The sequence below is a fragment of the Ovis canadensis genome, chromosome 20, assembly GCF_042477335.2.
Source record: "Ovis canadensis isolate MfBH-ARS-UI-01 breed Bighorn chromosome 20, ARS-UI_OviCan_v2, whole genome shotgun sequence".
Classification (NCBI taxonomy): domain Eukaryota; kingdom Metazoa; phylum Chordata; class Mammalia; order Artiodactyla; family Bovidae; genus Ovis; species Ovis canadensis.
The window spans coordinates 58,730,206-58,746,935 of record NC_091264.1 but is presented as its reverse complement, the minus strand read 5'-3'; the positions used below and the strand labels follow the sequence as shown (position 1 = coordinate 58,746,935).

The 16,730-nt window shown below is 40.6% G+C and overlaps 1 long non-coding RNA gene across 1 annotated transcript in view; it reads left to right on the top strand.

The window, feature by feature from the left end:
* Positions 1-5,599, top strand: part of LOC138425309 (uncharacterized) — a 37,824-nt gene extending 32,225 nt beyond the window's left edge. The window contains exon 5 of the long non-coding RNA XR_011251159.1: positions 3,045-5,599. This is a non-coding gene — a long non-coding RNA (uncharacterized lncRNA). The remainder of the gene's footprint in view (positions 1-3,044) is intronic.
* Positions 5,600-16,730: the final 11,131 nt, after the last annotated feature.

The following is a 16,730-nucleotide window of genomic DNA, read 5'->3' as shown; positions in this document are numbered from 1 at the left end:
TCCCAGTTTTGTTTTTGCTGACTGTATAGAGCTTCTCCATTTTTGGCTGCAAAGAATATAATTAATCTGATTTCAGTGTTGACCATCTGGTGATGTCCCTGTGTAGAGTCTTCTCTTGTGTTGTTGGAAGAGGGTGTTTGCTATGACCAGTGTGTTCTCTTGGCAATGCTCTATTAGCCTTTGCCCTGCTTCATTTCATATTCCAAGGCCAAATTTGCCTGTTACTCCAGGTGTTTCTTGACTTCCTACTTTTGCATTCCAGTTCCCTATAATGAAAAGGACATCTTTTTTTTTCCAAGACATTTATTTTTTCTAATTTTTCTTTTTTTAAATACGTTTAGATCTTTAATCTATTTTGAGTTTATTTTTGTGTATGGTGTTAGAAAGTGTTCTAGTTTCATTCTTTTACAAGTGGTTGACCAGTTTTCCCAGCACCACTTGTTAAAGAGATGGCCTTGAAAAGGACATCTTTTTTGGGTGTTAGTTCTGAAAGGTCTTGTAGGTCTTCAAGTTGGTCGACTGAGCAACTTCACTTTCATTTTGAGCTTCCCTGGTAGCTCACACGGTAAAGTGTCTGCCTGCAATGCGGGAGACCTGGGTTTGATCCCTGGGTTGGGAAGATCTCCTGGAGAAAGAAATGGCGACCCACTCCAGTACTCTTGCCTGGAGAATCTCACGGATGGAGGAGCCTTGCAGGCTACAGTCCATGGGGTTGCAAAAAGTCGGACACGAATGAGCGACTTCACATATGCCTTGTTGTTATCATATTAATGAGTACAGAGTTATAATATGTTATAACACAGATCTTCGTTGGAAGACTTCGTGGTTTTCCTAGGTTGTCAAGGATATATTATAAGAGAGTTATCCTTAATCCTGGCTTTTTAAGCAGACCTTTAAAAGATGATGATTTGGGGGGGTCATATATGCTTTTCTGTGTTCTTGAAAACAAGATGTTAAAAATATAATGGGGGATCAGTCTTTGTAAAATGCAGTCTATCTTTGAGATAGTTGGATGGTGTCACTGACTCAATGGACATGAGTTTAAGTGAGCTCCAGGAGATGGTGAAGGACAGGGAAGCCTGGTGTGCTGCAGTCCATGGAGTCGTAAAGAGTCAGACACTTGAGCTACTGAAAAACCACAATCTTTGAGATAACTGAGTTTTTTCTTAATTTTACACTAAATGATAGAAAATAAATCCTGGCTTGAGTCCATAGAAATAGAACTTATTCTTTCATTTTAAGAAGAAAGAGAAGTATTTTCTTAGGCTGCAGATTTTTTTTTCCAGTCAATAATCAAATTTAAATGTGATCTTAGAATGTCTTTCAGCTAGTGAATATTTTTTGTGTCAAACATTTAATGATAAAGATAGATCCTAGGACTTCCCTGGTGGTGCAGAGAACACAGGTTCGATTCCCAATCCAGAAGATGCCACATACCACGACGCGACTAAGACTGCGCACCACAGCTGCTGGAGCCTGCATGCTCCGGGGCTCTTGAGCCACAGTTACTGACAGCCACACGCTAGAGTCTGTGCGGCACAGCGAGAGAAGCCACTGTAATAAGAAGCCTGTGCATCGCTACTGGAGGGTAACCCCTGCTCTCTGAAACCAGGGAAAGCCCGTGTGCAGCAGCAAAGACCTAGCACAGCCAAATAAGCAAGTAAATAAATAAATATAAGCAGTGTGTACATGTCAAAAAAAGAGACTACAGTGAAATAAAATTTTTAAAAAAGATCCTATCCTTTGAAGTAGGAATTATACATAGGTGTATTTTCCCCTAAAATATTTGACTGTAGAAAAAACTAAAAAAAAAAAAAAAACAAAACTGGTGAAACTCTCAATGCTTTATTATATAACTCCTATCCTAAATAAGCTCACTTTACATTCCAAGTATGTTTCTAATTAATTAGCCCAGGATTTCTCAACTGGAACAAGCATTGGGCAACATCATATCCATTAATCTCAAAATAAAGCCTTTATCCTCTACCAATATAAAGAGGCTGACAGATAGGTAACAGTCCTGAGAAAGTGACTCCTGTGTTGGAAGAAAAGACTAAAAACATCCTGTAAACAATTTTGAGAAATGCATGGAAGCTCTTACGAGAAGGCATGTTGAGGTATTTCAAAATCCGCGGTGACAGTGAGCAAGCAAGAGATGTGACTGTCACCTGTGTGAAGGAGCGGTGCCTCCGTGTCTTTGCTTATCCCGGCCATAACAAAGTTTTCAAGAGGGGACCACATGATGGCCTGCTGCTCTGGGCTGGTCCTGGCTTTATGATGACAACATGCAGACACTGTTACCCTAGGGACCAGAGCTCTATTTGAAGGACGCTTCCTACACTTTTAACCTTGGTGCATAAAATCATTTCCACTCCAGAAAGTGACTTAAGACCCCCAAACTACATTACCTGAGATCAAGCAGCTGTACTCAAATACAAATGAATGGAAATCAATTTTAGAACCAAGGTGCTGCAGAAAACAAACAAAAGGCAGCCCATGCTTCTTTTTTTATTCTCACATTTATTTATTTCGAAGTTTTAAAATACATCTGTTTGTTTATTTTCGGCTGGGCCGGTCTTCATTGCTGCGCACAGACTTTCTCTGGCTGTGGCCAGTGGGGGCGACCCTCTGGTTTTGGTGCTCTGGCTTCTCACCTCCTTGGCCTCTCTTTTCATGCAGAGTACAGGCTCTAGGGTGTGAGGGCTTCTGTAGTTGTGACATACAGGCTTAGCTGCCCCCACTGGCATGTGGAGTCTTCCCGGACCAAGGATCCAACCCCTGTCCCTTGCACTGCCAGGTGGATTCTTAACCGCTGGACCATGAGGAAAGTCCTAAACTAACCGTGCTCTGATAGTTTCAGGTAGATGGCAAAGGGACTCAGCCATACATATATAAGCATCCATCCTCCCCCAAACTCCCCTCCCATCCAGGCTGCCACATAACATTGAGCAGAGTCCCCTGTGCTGCCCAGCAGGACTTGTTGGTTATCTGTTTTACATATAGCAGTCTGTCCATGTCAATTTCCTGGCATTTTGTCTTTATAGGGGACTGCGTGTAGGAGAGGATGGAGAGGTTTCACTGGGGTCTGAAGCCACAGTTGCACCATGATGGAAACAGCTCAGATCCCAGCAGGGTCACTTCTCAAGCCCTGAGTCATTGGTTCCCTAGAGGAAGCCGAGGCCCCTTCCAGCCCACACCCCGCCCACTCAAGCGGCTGCAGTGGAGGAGGGAATATTTCGCATCATTGGACAAGAGCTGCCCGCGACTTGGAGACCATCAGAGGCATGAAGAAGCTGGTGGACAGCATTTGTCAGAGTTACCAAAAAACACACACGAAGAGCAAACCTTTTCCAGGGTTGGCTAATATCATCCTCAGGCGGCTGAGTGTTGTCTTAGGAGAGGGCCCCTCCTCTGAGAACCTGGTTGATGCCAACTGTGGGGAAAGCAGGGACATGTAGCTTTCCTAGGAAGAGATACTGAGATTCTTTGATTACAGTCAGCCTTGAGCTGAGGCAATTGCTAGTGTGAACACAGAAGTGGTATCGAAAATGAAACAGTGCCAGCAAGGGTTGCAACAAGGCATCACCTTCAGATCCGCCTGACTAAAGGTTTCCCAGTTCCTCAGTGAAGATGAATTAGAGCTTACGTGAGAATAATACTCTGTTTCATTTCTTGATTTATGTATACAGTGCAGAGGCCAATTGTTTGAAGAAGTGTATGTCTCACTTGGGTCTGCTGAGTCATCCTCAATTGATCTTCTAGTAGTTGGTATAAAACTTCAACTTTTAGAAACTGTTTCAGAATCAGTTAGGCTGATGCACGGCAGGACCCACATTGGCTGAAGAACCCCAATCAACATTTGCTGTTAAATTCTGGGCACAGAATGGGGCCAGTTAAATAAGACATACCTTGTTCAGAATGACACCTCAATGCTTGCTCTTTTCTTGCTGTGATACACATGACAGGCTCTGTAATCATTGTTCACTCCCCTAAACTCATTTTAAAATGTACACGGACCTGCTGATCATTGCGGAAAGTTTATGTTCCTCTTCTCCCTCCATCATAAAACCTCTGAATGCTAGCAGCCGCGACCACCTAGAAGAAAAATAGTCTTCCTGCCTTCCAATATCCATTTTCCCCATCATCCTCAAGGAAAGAATCAAGGGCTATAAATAGTAGTGTGTATATCTAGGAAGTGTCACTAAAGGCAAGGCTGTAGCCTTGTTCTGCCTCCTGTTTTCTGTATCTCCTGCTGCCTGGAATACAGATATGATGGCGGGTGCTGAGTCCTGATGAGAATAATGGAACATGAAGGTAGAAAGCATTGGGGGCCCTGATTACGATGGTCTCATCATTCCTGGATCAGCCACATTCGCATAAGAGATTATACAAATGTTCCTCTCATTTAAGCCAATTTTATTCTAACTTTTCAATCACTCTCAGTTGAACCTGATCCCAGTTTCTTCAGGAAAACATTTCCACTCTGAAAAACTGTGGATATACACATTGAGTAGATGTCTTAGAAAGTCATGGTGGGAGGAGAGATGGCTCAGCAAAAGGAAGGGGTGCAGGCTCGGTTCTTACATAATAGAAATTATTTGCAAGAGTCATAGTTCTACATTTTTCCCTGATGAGACTGCCCAATGCTCTACGGTTGGTGGAATATCAATATAATTGCTCATCAGTTTTCTTTCTTCAGAAATGAAATGCAGTTCACAATGGAAACCAGGTCTTTCTTTTCTTAATCATTCCATAGGAGACAATCACATGAGTAACACCTCTTTGAAGAGTCAATCCTCATTTCTACTCTCTTACATTCCCCAGCAAAGGTTTATCTTAAGCCACATTTGCAAATTGCTTCAACACATGTGCCTGGTACAAATTTAAACTCATAAAGCAGAGAAAGCCAGGGTGCGGTGGTGGGAATCGCTCTTCGAACAGTCCACTGTACACTGTGGGCTGCCCCTGTCTCTAGTGCTTTCCCATAAAAGGCCTGAGAAAAGGAAGTTAAACCGCAATCCCATTAGGTAATAGGCTGTGCATTGATATCATTTATCTGGAATGAGGAAGGGAAAGACTCAGCTTTGAAAGGTTTTCCTCAATGGTATATTCCCCTTGCTACAAAGCTGTCCCTGAGACATCAGGTGAGACACAGGAGGAAAACTGCAACCCTTCATCTTATACCAAGCACCTTCCCAAGGCAAGCAATCTTTCGGAATTTGGAAAATGTTTTTCAATAGATGGTGCAGTTTGACAGCCTGTGCTCACCAGGCTGATTTCCAACTTAGGAGCAGAAGTGGACATAACAAATAGTGGTGAGGGGCTTTGACTTAGCCCAGAATCCCTCATACTCTTAAAATTTTTTGAGGAACCGCTCCTCAAAAGCTTTTGTTTATGTAGGTTATATTTAAAATATTAGAACTAATACTGAAAATATTTAAAATACTAATTTTTGTTAAATAGCAATGAGAAACTCAATACATTAAAATAAAATAATTTTAGTGAAGTCAAAACTGAAAGAAATTTAAGATATTTGTTTAAAAATAACTGATAAACTGTGCAACTTTTAGCAAAAAATAACTGATTTTAATGAAACTAATTATGTTTTCTGAATGGATCTTTTGCCCAAGTGTGATTTTGCCATATAATGACTCGATCATTGGAAAATTTTGCTTCATTGGGTGAATATTTGAGCTTCCAAATATTGAATATACAATATTTTTTAAAAATCACATTTATTAATATCACTGAGCTCATTAGAAAAATCTTTATGCATCAGGAGGTTATCAAGCTCAAATTTTTATCTTTGGCAGAAATAATGTCTGTCATTTTCCTTGAAGTGACAAGCTCTTTTTATTTACTCTCAAGAAAAATTCTGTCAAAAAGATAGTTCAAATAACAACAGTTTATTGTCAACTGTCTTGATGGTGCTGTGGTAAAGAAGCCATCTGCCAATGAAGGACATGCAAGAGACACAGGTTTGATCTCTGGGTTGGGAAGCTTCTCCTGGGGAAGGAAATGGCAACCCACTCCAGTATTCTTGCCTGGGAAATCCCATGGACAGAGGAGGCTGGTGGGTTACAGTCTGGGGTTGCAAGAGTTGGACATTACTGAGTGATTGGGCACACATGTCTTTCAGAGAAAAATGGTGTTCCATGAAAGAGCAGGCTATTTTAGCTTGCAACTCAGAACTGCATATGTGCTGGGGTATAGTTGTTAAAGTGCTTTATGCACGCTCCCTATTTTATCACATGTAATATTGAAAAAGACATCTGGTCAAGGGTCAAGGTTAACTAAGTTAATCATTTTCCTGTTTTATCGAGGACATGAGATAGTCTCCCCTCTCCCCCGCCCGCCACTTTCCTTGTGAGTTCATTGTGACCAAAAAAAAAAAAAAAAAATAGAGTGACTACTGACATAGGCTCGAGCCCTTGCCTCGATTGTTATTAATACTAAGGCAGCAGCTATTATACCTAATTTTGCTTTTGCACAATTAGTGCAAATGTTAACACAATGAAAAAGGCAAATGACTTCTTAGTATTATTATGAAAATCATTTTCCTTTTCTGGACCAGAACAAGGATCTCAGAGAATACCTGGGGGAATCAGATTACACTTTAAGAATGGCTATGGTAGAAGTTTCTAGTATTAAATTAAGACCCATCAGCATCACTGGACGAAGTTTACAGTAATAGGGTCTTTTAACTGTCTTTTCTGCACTGTCTTTCCCATCAGGAACAAATAAACCAGGAGAAAAATGTTATAAACATTTATGATGACTGCTATAATCTAAAACTGATCAATATACAAGAAATATGTTACCAATAATTATTAATGTAAAAAAGTCTCAGAATACCTTTTAAAAAATTTCTATCCCTGAACACATTTCAGAATTTTAGAGGTGACAGTAATAGTCCTATAATGATATAATAATAATAATGAATAAGTACAAAATCTCCTTTGGGTGCATTTTCAGCAGCTCTTTTCCTAAAGATTTATATTATCAAAAATTTTTATTTATGTATTTATTCTTAATTTTGGCTGTTTTGGGTCTTAGTTGCCCAGCAGCACGTGAGATTAGATCCCCGACCAAGGACTGAACGTGTGTCCCCTGCAGTGGAAGGCAGACTCTTAACCGTTGGACCACCAGGGAATTCCCCTACATTGTTTATTGTAACTTGAAAAAAACTCTGTGATGCAGTTGTGCAGGACTTCATATCCCCTTCATTTTGCATGTCAAGAGTCTAAGAAAATGAGATTCACTTACAGTCACAAAGGAAAAGGGCGGTGGAACCAGAGTTTCCTTCTGTGTGTGTGTTAAGTCGCTTCAGTCATGTCTGACTCTGCGACTCTATGGACAGCAGCCTGCCAGGCTCCTCCGTCCATGGGGTTCTCCAAGCAAGAATATTGGGATAGATTTCCATGCCCTCCTCCAGGGGATCTTCCTTGCCCAGGGATCGAACTCGCTTCTCTTACATTTCCTACCTCGTCAAGTGGGTTATTTACCACTACTGCCTCCTGGAAAGCCCAGCCACCACGGGTTCTCCCTGGTTAACATTTGAAAGCCTTTTCATTTCTTTACCACTCTGAACCACTTGGTCCATCTGGCCTCTGCAGGCATGTTTCACTTCAATAAAGAGAGATGATTCCAATAAACTCAGAGACTGCAGAAATCCCTAGGGCAGAGTTTGCCAAATAACTGAAAACCTGCAGGGACAGTGTGACTCCCCTGAGCTTTTCCAGTTTCTATTTCTGCTGATAGGCTGAAGTGTATAGAAAAGAAGAAACTCTCTCAGCCTAGGTTGGATCACCGGCTAAATTTGGAGTTCCAGATTAGAGAAACACCCTCGGATGACAGGGCCTTCCATCCCTGGTGTCCTGGAGGGGCTCATTCTGAAACTACTCATGTGTGTTTCCTTCCTCTTTGGAACCGGAGGGGAAACTTGGCTAAGGCGTCTGCTGCCCTTTGCCTCTTGTGAGTGATGGGGGATACTATTTGGAGATTTAGGCAGAAAGTGATGAAGGGGAAGAGGATGTGGGTGGGGACCAGTGATGAGTAGAAGAGAATGAAATGTGAGCCGGCCGTGCCATGAGCAGAAGCAGTCTTAAAACCTCGCCTTTGTATTTCCCAGCCTGGTACAGGTAACAGAATCTTCCCTACCTGTCACCACTGAGTAGTTGCCATAACAATGCTGTATTCATATGACCCATATTTTACCTCCCAAAGGCAGAGGAAGATCCTCAAAGAAACATGTAGACCTCCAGTGGTATGTAGGGACAAGGGACTGTTTTCCCTCCTCTTCTTCATGCAGTCATTTTCTCTTGAAAATATTCATTTTTTTCCCATCTTATTTCCATCGTGCTCTACACTCTTTATGTCCTAGCCCTGGAAAGGAAGGCACAAGGAAGTGTTTTTGAGTGGAGCCCGCTCGACCCAAGCCAGCTGAGCCTCCTCTTCTCTCACCTCGTGTCTCAGGGGTCAGAGAGAGATCACAAGAATACACGTTACTCGGATGCAATCACCTCTTACTGATGAAAAACAGCTTGCCTGGGTGGAAAACCATTTTCTCAGGCAGTGATTTGCCTAGGAGTTGCAATGACATTGCTCTTTTGTGCCAAGAATATCAATCAGTCCAAAAGTCCCTCTCCCATGAAAGGTAGGTGAGATCCTGGGCGTGCCCATCCACGCATTTGTAATCCCTGTGTTTGGTGCTAGTGTAAATGTCAAGGAGGAATACTCGGATCATTCTGCCATTATTTGGTTTTCCTATCTCCCCCACCCTCACTCCTTTTATATAATCTCTTGACTTCCTCCCCACCCATCTCAATTCTGTTGTTCCATCACCTTACTATCCTCAGTTTGAAAGTGTGAGCCCTTTGGGATGAAGGGTGATATAAAATCTAGGAAGGATAGAAGCATCTTACAGAAGAGAGGAAAGGGCTCTGGACCATGGTGCATTAAAAAAACAAAAACTTGTCAAAATTGGAGAACTTTTGTGTAACCATTTTAATATTGAAGATGGAAAAAAAAGCCAACATTTTCAGTATATTATGCTTTATTATTTCAAGAAAGGTAAAAAAGCAACTGCAACTCAAAAACATGTGTGCATTGTATGGAGAAGGTGCTTTGACTGATCGAACATGTCAAAAATGCTTTGCAAGGTTTTGTACTGGAGATTTCTCTCTAGATAATTCTCCACAGTTGGGCAGACCAGTTGAAGTCAGTAGAGATCAAACTGAGACACTGAGAACAATCAATGTTATACCATGTGAGAGATAGCCAACATGCTCAAAATATTCCAATCAAGTGCTGAAAATCATTTGCACTAGCTTGGTTATGTTAATCACTGATGTTTGGGTTCCATATAAATTAAGCAAAGAAAACTTTCTTGACAGTATTTCCACCTGTGATTTTCTGCTCAAATGTAATGAAAACTTTTCATTTTAAAAACAAAATGTGATGGGTGATGAAAAGTGGATATTGTACAATATAGAGGAATGAAGCAGATCATGGGGCAAGTAAAATGAACAACCAACAACCGCACCAAAGGCTGGTCTTCATCCAAAGAAGGTGATGCTGTGTATATGGTGAGATTGAAAGAAGTCCTCTACTATGAGCTCCTTCTGGAAAGCCAAATGATCAATTTCAACAAGGACTGCTCCCAATTAGACCAGCTGAGAGCAGCACTCAATGAAAAGCCTCCAGAATTAGTCAACAAAAAATGCATAATATTTCATCAGGATAACGCAAGACCACATGCTTCTTTGATGAGCAGGCAAAAACTGTTAGGGCTTAGCTGGGGAGTTCTGATTCATCAGCCCTGTTCACCAGACATTGCACCTTTGGATTTCTATTTATTTTGGTCTTTACAAAACCATTTTAATGGAAGAAATTTCAATTCCCTGTATGACTGCAAATGCACCTAGAGTAATTCATTGCTTACAAAGATAAAACGTTTTGGGAAGATGAAATTATAAAGTTGCCTGGAACTTGGCAGAAGGTAGGTGAACAAAACAGTGAATATATTGTTCAGCAAAGTTCTTGGTGAAAACGAAAAGTTTTTTTAGTTTTTTTAGAAAACTAAAAGTTATCTTTTAGTTTTACTTAGAAACTGAAGGCACTTTTTGGCCAACCCAATATTCTCTTAGGGAAGACATGCTTTATCATGAATACAATGCCGGTAGAAATATGGACATTAAAGGCTGATCTAATGACGAGGAACTTAGAAACCGGAGGAAAGGCAATCCTTGTTATAAAGTAACAAAGAACTTGACTGATTTATGTTCTAGAGTTTTGTGTAAGGTAGAAATTGTGAGAGATGAAATTGGATATTTAGCTGAAGAACTTTCTAAGCAAAGATGAAGAAGTATCTTTCTTTCTCTTACTGCTTAGAGTAAAATGCAAGAAAAGAGAGATGAGTTGAAGGAATTGTTAACCAAAAAGGAACCGGAGCTTAAAAACTTGGAAAATTCTCAGCTCATTCATTTTGCAAAAAAAATGAGGAAGGCATTCTGAAGAGAATACCAAAGGTGTTCTTGTTCATTTGATAAGATTAGTGCGGGTGTAAACCACAAATTTAATGAGCCATTCCAGCAGAAACCCGGAATAAAGATGGGATTATACCATCAGAAATACAACCAGCTGGGACTACATGAAACAGAGGAAACAGGAGTGATGGAAGACTGTCAGACTTCTGGGATTCTTCAGGACAGGACAGGGACTTCCCTGGCAGTCCAGTGGTTAAGACTTGGTTCTTCCAATGCAGGGGGTGTGGGTTTGATCCCTGGTTAAGGAATTAAGATTCCACATGCCGCACGATGTTGCAAAAAAAAAAAAAAAATATATATATATATATATATACACACAGGACCAGACAATAGAGCTATCCAGTTGTAAACATAAATTATCCTTCAAGAAAAGGGAAGAATGGTGCCAAAGATGACTCAGAGATCATCAGGATTAGCACCAGAGGAGCATGGCTCATTCCTTCTTGTTTTCAAAGGGTGGAGCTGCGTCTTGGTATGAGCAGGCCAGAGTCTCAGGGACAGGGCCACCAACAAAGGCCATGGGGATGACACTGTTGCCCCAGTAAGCCCAGAAGGATGAGCATGGAGCCAGAGATTACTCTTGACATCTACTATCTAATGGAGTTTAGCCTTGTTAGGTTTTCGTCTTGCTTGGGACCCAGCATCCCTTTCTTCTTCCTGATTTTCTCCTTCTGAAATGGGAATGTTCATCCTATGCCTATCTCACTATTGTATTTGGGAAGGGGGCAAACAGTTTGGTTTCACAGGACAGAGGAGCCTGGCGGGCTATATTCCAAGGGGTCACAAACAGTCTGACATGACTGAGCACAGCTGCACACGCACGTACACACACACACACACATACACGCACATACATACACACACACACACGCACACCATTCATAACTGGAGAGAAATTTGTCTCAGGATGAATCACATCTCGTTTCACTCGTAACTGATTTAGATAATATTTAGATGAGCCTTTGGGTTTTCAACTGTAAAGTTGAGGCTGGCAGGAATTAAGACTTTGGGGCTGTTGGGATGGGGTGAGTGTATTTTGCCTGTGAGAAAGTTACAAGTGGTGGGAGGCCAGAGGGTGAAGCAGACCGAACTGTATCCCCTCCGATACCAAATTAATATGTTGAAGCCCTCACTCCCAGGGTGAATGGATTTGGAGACAGAAAATATAAGGAGGTAATAAAGGTTAAATGAGTTCATAAGGATGGGATCTCAATCTGACGGGACCAGCGTCCTGATAAGCAGAGAAGGAAACACCAACTGTCTCTCTCTTTCCCAAACCCTTTTTCCTGCAAATGCCCTATTTGGGGGCCACAGAGGGAAGGCCACGTGGGCTTCACTCAAGAAGCTGTTGGCAAGTGAGGAAGGAGAGCTCTCACAAGGAACCTAACTGGCTGATACCCTGATCTGGGAACGCAGGCCTGCAAATCTGTGAGAGCTTAAGTGTCTGTAGTCTAAGCCACCTAGTCTGTGGAATTTGTCAAGGCAGCCTGGGCTCAGACTCTCCTCCCCTCCTTTCAGTCTCTCTGGCTCACTTCTTGGCCTGCAATCCATAGCTCAGCCTCCACCCCTCGTGCAAAGCCACATAGCAGTCCAGGCATGAATTGAATATATGTTTGAATATCCTCGTGATCCAAGCAGAATGGAAGCCAGGAGAAGAGTTACAGTTCACTGAATGACAGTAAATTGTCGAGAGCGGTTCTGTTACCTGCCTGTCCAGAGACAATTTTAATTTTGGTATATGTCATTAAATCTCAGGAGAGTTACCGGGTGTAGGTTATTTCAGTTACCCTGTGGAATTTTCTGAAAACCACATGCATAAGGTTTATGACTTTCTGTTGCACCAGGTTTTTTAAACCAAAGTTGGCTGTGACAAATCAACTATATTCACACCATTGCTGTTACTATTTGAAGTCACAGCGAGGTGGTATGGCTAGCGTATCTGCACAGGAGAGTGATAAAGGCGCTTCTTTTATAACATGGTGAGAGAATAAGTGTGAAGGATGAACTTTTGGAGCTCAAGTTTAATTCTCTAACTTTAATCTTTCTTTGAAAGAGTGGTGCCACAGTCTTCTTCTTGTTGTAGTTGTTTAGTCTCTAAGTCGTGTCTGACTCTTTGAGCCCTCATGGACAATTGCCGGCCAGGCTCCTCTGTCCATGGGATTCTCCAGGCAAGAATACTGGAGTGGGTTGCCATTTCCTTCTCCAGGAGATCTTCCAGACCCAGGGATCAAACCCAAGTCTCCTGCATTCCAGAAGGATTCTTTACTGCTGAACCATCGGGGAAAACCACAGTCATTTTATTATTTAGCACAAATATTAAAAAGGTTAGACGTGAACGAGTCAAAGTTAGCCTATGACCTCTTTCTCAAACCTTAGTGTTTTTACATATCACCTGAAAGGTTAGTTAAAAGACAGTTTCTGACCTGGCGGGTCTTGGATGGAGCCCCAGATCCTGCCTTTCTGAGTTTCTATTTCTGCTGCTGCTGCCGATCTAGCAAAGATTCCATTTACTGTGTATTAGACCCAATGTTGAGGTGCATGTTATTTTTCCATGAATAAAATATCACGTGAGCTTGAGTTGGTCTTCTCTTTGGCAGTATATCATACGTCCCCTCTAAGAATGGTCCAAACCTTCTACTTGGAAGAGCTACATTATAGGGATTGTAAAGTGATTTGAGCTTCAAATGCTTGACATAAACATGAGCTTAATACTGACTGATTGGTTAATTTCCAGAAAGCAGATTTTCAGAGATATGTAATGAATGTCTCCCCAGTGATATATAATGATGCATTCCTATTAGGGGCTCTCGAACTCTGGACATTTAGAGACAAGACAGAGTTAATGGTATTAGAGCCACTGAGAAAGCATGGCTCATCCAAGGCTAGCAATACAGCTCTTTTGCAAATCGTCCTTCATCGGAGGTGAGAAATTGGTTTCAGAAATGGTCAGGAAGTTTGTTTCATAATTTTATGACTGGGTGCCTCCTGGAGTGAAGGAGAGGCACTGAGAAGTTTAGCAAGAGCTAGTAAAGCCGGAGTCCTTATTTGCAAGATTTGGTAAGCACGTGGGTGTGCTATTGTTTATTTCCCTGTGACTTAGGACAAGCAAATTCTTACTGCTGATTAGACTATGGCTGATCAGGGACCTTCTCAGGACCTTCTCGGGACCTTCCTCCATCAGACACTAGGGACTGCCAGAACCAGGTTTGCCTGTGGGCAAAGCAAGGAAATTACCAGAGGTCAAGGGAAGGCTAAAACTCTTCCATGAAGCAATCTTCCTTACCTTTCCGGAATATTCATGCCTGTACATACGCATACACATGTATGCATGTGTAGCAGGTAAGAGGTTATAATTCATAAAGTAAAGTTACAATTCAAGAGCATTTTTGACATTAAAAATGTGCTTTACCTTCCCACTCCTACTGAACAAGATTTGTCAGAAGTATACAAGATAAATCAGCTTCACAGATGTTGAGTGTTGGAAATACCATCATGCCACATTTGCTGTCAGTGGCTTAAGTTGGATAAAGGTGGTGCCAGTTCTTTTGTGTGTTTTGCTTAGTATTCTCTGCTTTTGTTTTCTTTTGTAAATTAGACGACCCTGGAATTTTGTCAATGTAACTTTTAGTTATACTGTGTAAACATAAATGATTGCTGCTGATTCTGATGGAATTCTATACTTAATGACCGAAACTAACTTCGAGGCAGCCAAGGCAAGAATGAAAAAGGAAAACAGGAGATAGATATTTTTATTTCACACATAATTTGTGTCATTGACAATACTTTTGCTTCATCCAAATCATAAGAGATATACAGTATTCTTTTTGTGTATTGATATAAAAGATACAGGTGTTTATGGCACCTGCCAGCAGGGAAAACAGCTAAAAATTTGGCAGATAGTTGACTTGGAGAAGTATTTTCAGGCTCAGCTCATTTCAACTCTTAGCTCAAATAATCCCAAATTTCTGGGTTTCTTGCCATTATCAATGAATAGAAACTTTCAGCATTCCTAAAAATTGTTATGTTCCATGGAAAACATTTTGGATAAGATTGAGTTTTGAAGCAGTTTCATGTTGCATAATGTAGGGAATGCCTGTTCCTGCCTACATCTAAGCAACCTTTTCAATGGTTTATCAAGAATTCATTTAATCTTCTCTATGTCCAGATTACATTTTACCATAAAAATACTCCTTTTGACTCATCATTAAAATCTTCTTTAAAAGATAATACCCCTTTAAAGGGCTTCTTTCAGAAGATTCCTGCTCTAAGAGGTGGAATGAAAGAATGAGGCCAATTACTGCTGTGGTTCTATAAGTCCAATGGTCCCTAAGCACGAATTTCCAGTGTCTTCTGGCATATTTGTACATACCAACAGGTTATACCATACCATCATTGCCTATAATATGATTCAAATGCAGAATGAAATCCAGCAAGTATTTTCTGTCTAACTGATGTAACATAGGACAAGTCATGTTTTCTGAGACTGAAAGGTTAGCATGAATTTAATGAGGGCAGATGTCTCTAAAATTACTGCAAATGCAAAATAAAGGGATGTTGGACTGATGAAAGGCACATACCAGCAAAAAAACCAGAATTAGGGGAGATCAACCCTTGCTGCTATGCCTCTAAAGTTAATTAGAGGGATACTGAAAAAGCAGACATCACAATACTCACATGTAACTCGAAGGATATTAAAATGAAACAAAGCAAAAGGTGTTTCTTTGTTGAGTCATCCTCAATAAAACCTAGTCAGTTGGCTATTAACAGTCTTTTCACCATTTGATAAAATGAATAGACCGGTGATAAATACCTTTGGTAGGAGCATTTTAGTCTTACATGATGAAAGCAATAAATGACATAGGCTTTTCTGCAGTCAATAAATCAAGTAAAATCAAGAATCACACTATTTACGTGGATCACATTCCTTTGATGGATATCTCTCCAAACTCAAGGTGTTACTGATGAAGACATACTTGCAATTTCTGTCTTCTGAATTTCCAAAGAGATTATCATGTTGTCTAAAACAAGTGCACTCTTAGGTGACTGACAGAAATGCATCTTAAATTTGCACGTGTTTAAGGACTTCCCTGATAGTTCCGTGGTTCAGACTTCACCTTTCATTGCAGTGGGTGCAGGTTCGATCCCTGTTTCAGGAGCTAAGATCTCTCATGCCTTGCTGCCCAAAGATCAAAACATAAAACAGAAGCAATACTGGAACATATTCAACAAAGACGTTAAAAATGGTCCAAACCAAAAAAATCTTTAAAAAAATTAATTTGCATGTGTTTAATTGTGTAGGTATAACTATGCAACTAAAATATCCTTTTACTTTCTGCATTTATGTTAGGCTAGATCAGTATACCTGTTAGGTGCTAGTTGATTTGGATTCCTTTTGCTTTGTTCTCCATCTGACTTGCTCCTAAGACTTGGCGCTAACATAAGTGTTCCTGATATAGTGTGTAAATATGAATGATTGCTGCCGATTCCAATGGGATCCTGGACCTACTACAGAAACCAGCTTTGGGGCAGCCAAGGGAAGGATCAAAAAAAGAAACAGGAGAAAGATATTGTCATTTCACACATAATTTGCATCATTGGCAATACTTTTGTTTCACCCAAATCATAAAATAAATTAAAAATTAGGTTCCATTTCTGTCTCTTATCATGTCAACACTCTAAGGTAAAATCTTAAGCATTTTGAGCAGGCCTTTGAAGTTTATTAGCTAATAAAAGTATTGAAAGAGGGGCTAATTTGATTTGAATTCCAATAGTGGTGAACTTTCCAGAACTTTCTGGTCTTGGTAATTCTGCATGAAGATAAGGTAGCAGGCCTGACTTCTCTTAAGTTGTATCGATGTCAGTTGAACTTGAGATTGATAGTCAGGAAGAGAAATGGTGGTGTGGCTTCAAGTTTTCCCAAACATAATTTATGTCTTTATTCATGTGTGTGTTTAGCCAATATTCTCTCCACCCATATCAGAAGCCACACGCTATGCCAGATATACAAACACGAATGAACTTGTCCTCCAGGAACCAATAATTTTAAATTTAAGAGATAAGAAAAATACCCAAATACCCAAATTGTATCTATGAAGAAAAAGAAAAAGAAATGAAATCCAGCAAACTACTATATATGGAGTGGATAAACAAAAAGGTGTGATCAATACTTATAGTATTGACTAT